We start from the raw sequence: 3,517 nt of genomic DNA, 5'->3' as shown, positions 1-3,517 counted from the left end.
ATCCTAATCCTAAAAGAGAGAGAGGAGAAGATCTCCCTCTCAACTAAATCTAAATCATTGAAAAGTAAAATATATTCGAGCTCTCTTTGAATGGATGCATTCCCACACTTTATAACCTCTGGTCTATGCTGTCTGTACTTGGATCTGGGCCAAAAAGGGCTTCAGAAATCGCTATGAGCGTTTTCTGCAATTTCTGGTGCGTGGCCTCTGTCACACGTCCGCGTGGGTCACGTGGTCGTGTCATTTGGAGCTTTTCCTTGCCACGTGGTCGCGTCAGTCATGCGACCGCGTCATGTGCATTCTGCTTATGTCGCGCGATTGCATCAGTCATGCGGCCGCGTCGCTGCTGATTCGTGCTTGGCACGCGATCGCTTCGTCCATGCGGTCGCGTGGATACCAGTTTCCTTAAAGCTCCGTTTTGCCTTCTCCTTCCTATTTTGTATGTTTCCTTTTCCATCCTTTAAGTCATTCTGCCTTAGAAAATCTGAAACTACTCAACACACTAATCACGGCATCGAATGGAAATAAAGGTAATTAAAATAATTAATTTTTTAAAGCTTAGGAAACATGTTTTTCACAATATGACATAATAAGGAAGGGAAAGTAAAACCATGCAATTAATGTGAATAAGTAGGTGAAGGATTGTATAAATCACTCAAATTAAGCACAAAAGAACTCATGAAATATGGGTTTATCAATAACCGTCGAGAAAATAATAATATGCGTGCCCTGCAAGTCTTTCCAACATCTGATCCATGAATGGAAGGGGGAAATGATCTTTTCGTGTAGCCTCATTGAGCTTCCTGTAGTCTATGCACATCTGCCATCCTTTGACTGTCCTTGTAGGAATTAGTTCATTCTTCTCATTGGGAACCACGGTAATTCCTCCCTTTTTTGGGACGACATGCACGGGGCTAACCCAGGGGCTGTCTGAGATTGGGTAAATTACCCCCCCTTGCCATAACTTCATAACTTCCTTCTGTACCACTTCCTTCATGATTGGGTTCAACCTCCTTTGGGATTGAATGAATGGTTTGGCATCATCCTCCAGCAGTATCTTGTGCATGCATATGGCCGAACTTATCCCCTTCAGGTCAGCAAGTGTCCAACCAATGGCATCCTTGTGCTGTCGCAGTACTTTGATCAGTTCATCCTCTTGATCTTTGCTGAGGCATGAGCTTATGATCATTGAGTAATTTTTATTTTCTCCTAAGTATGCATATTTGAGAGTGGGTGGCAGTGCTTTGAGTTCAAGTTTAGGTGCTTCTAACTTTTCGTTCTCTTCCTTTGGTGCACCTGGTATGCCAATTTCTGTTGTTGCAACCTCTTCACTTGATGTACACTCTTCTTCTATTATTCTTTCGGGTTCTTCAGACTCTTCTTCTTCAAAACTCTCCTACACCTCCTCTTCAAGTGAGTCCAACCTCATACATTCCCCCAGTTGTTCTTGTGGGTAACTCATGGCCTTGAACACATTGATTGTCATCTTTTCATTGTGTAATCTCAGGGTGAGATCACCTTTTTGGACATCAATGACAGCTCCAGCAGTGGCCAAGAACGGCCTTCCCAAGATAATAGAGGTCTTGGCTTCTTCCTGCATGTCCATCACTACGAAGCCTGCCGGGAATATGAAGTCTCCCACTTTCACCAGCAAATCCTCTACTACGTCATGAGGGAACTTGAACGATCTGTCTGCCAACTGTAAGGCCATTTTTGTTGGTTTAGCCTCCTCTATCTTCATCTTCCTCATCATAGCTACTGACATCAAGTTGATGCTGGCTCCTAAGTCACAAAGAGCTTTCTCCACTGTGATTTCCCCTATAATGCAAGGGATCTGAAAACTCCAGGATCCTTCAATTTCTGGGGCAGTTTGTGCTGAATGATAGCACTACATTCTTCGGTTAGTATCACAGTCTCGTTGTTCTTCCAGCTTCTCTTCTTAGTCATAAGCTCCTTCAAGAACTTGGCGTAGAGTGGCATTTGTTCTATTGCTTCAGCAAAGGGTATGTTGATTTGTAGTTTCTTGAAGATTTCCAAAAATCTCGAAAACTGATTGTCATCTCCCTTCTTCTTTAATTGCTGAGGATATGGGACTCTTGGGGCGTCTGGCTTCAGCACTCCTTCCCATTTTTGTGAACTCAAAGTCAGAACTCGAGCTTCGTCTTGCTCTTCTTCCTCTTTATTTGAGTCCTCTTCTTGTGGTTTCTGGGGAGTTTCCTTCAGTTCCTTTCCACTCCGAAGGGTGATAGCCTGACACTCCTCCCTTTTGGTTGAGTTAGTATTATTGCGAAGGTTGTGGCTGGGAATTTGCTTGAATAAGTAGCCAATTTGTGTCTCAAGTTTTTTGATGGCAGCATCCTGATTCTGCATATTAGACATCACTTCTTCTCGGAACGCTTTACTATCTTGAATCTCTTTGCCTATGCCTTCAAGTAGATTCTCAATCCTTGAAAGTCTGTCATCAAATGATTGTAGATCGGGATTAGAGGTGGAAGGATGAGGTAAGTTATTTTGGTTTTGATGTGGATGTGGAGAGGTGTTGTTATGGGGGTGTTGATATGGTCTAGATGTGAAATATTGGTGGCTTGCATTGTTGGGATTTGGGCATCTTTGATCAATGCTTGGGTCTTGTTGATTTCCCCACCTAAAGTTTGGATGATTCCTCCATCCAGGGTTGTAGGTCTTGGAGTATGGATCATGGTTTTGCCTAGGTGAATTCCCAATGTAGTTGGCTTGCTCCTGACTACCCTCTGCTTCTTCATTCACTCCTTCTTGGGTTGTTGATGAAGTGGCGATTGCTGCTACTTGGTTCCTCTCCATCTTCTTGGTGAGGTCAGCCAGCTGCTGGGTAATGAGCTTGTTTTGGGCCAGCAGATCATCTACATTGTTTAGCTCCATTACTCCTCTTGTGTTCCCTCTTTCGGAAGCATAGAAGTAGTCGTTCTCTGCTACAGTTTCAATGACATCTATGGCCTCCTCAATGGTCTTCTTCTTGTTCAAAGATCCTCCGGATGAATGGTCTACGGCCTTCTTTGACTCATAAGAGAGCCCTTCATAGAAAATGTGCAGCTGCACCCATTTATTGAACATATCTGGTGGGCACCTCCTTGTTAGGTCTTTAAACCTCTCCCATGCTTCATATAGAGTCTCACCATCTTGTTGCCTGAAAGTTTGGACCTCAGCTCTCAGCCTATTGATTCGTTGAGGGGGGTAAAATCTTACTAAGAATTTGTTCACCACATCTTCTCAAGTTGTCAAGCTCTCCTTTGGGAAAGACTCCAGCCACTTGGCTGCCTTATCCTTGAGTGAGAATGGAAATAAGAGCAGTCTATAGGCGTCAGGATGAACACCGTTAGACTTCACTGTGTCACATATTCTCAGGAAGGTGGTTAGATGTTGATTGGGGTCTTCTTGGACACTTTCTCCGAACGAACAATTGTTCTGCACAAGGGTGATGAGCTGTGGTTTTAGTTCAAAATTGTTGGCATGGATGGTTGGCTTTTGAATGCTATTTCCA

General features: G+C 43.6%; 1 non-coding gene across 1 annotated transcript; it reads left to right on the top strand.

Annotated features, from left to right (window-relative positions):
- The first annotated feature begins 3,085 nt into the window (after positions 1–3,085).
- On the top strand, positions 3,086–3,192 carry LOC148579958 (small nucleolar RNA R71). The gene has a single exon (XR_015896962.1). It is a non-coding gene; the product is annotated as a small nucleolar RNA R71 (small nucleolar RNA).
- Positions 3,193–3,517: the final 325 nt, after the last annotated feature.

This window comes from Arachis ipaensis, chromosome B10 (assembly GCF_059453495.1).
Source record: "Arachis ipaensis isolate K30076 ecotype BB chromosome B10, ASM5945349v1, whole genome shotgun sequence".
NCBI lineage: Eukaryota > Viridiplantae > Streptophyta > Magnoliopsida > Fabales > Fabaceae > Arachis > Arachis ipaensis.
The sequence above is the reverse complement of the archived record's forward strand: the minus strand, read 5'-3'. Positions and strand labels throughout refer to the sequence as shown.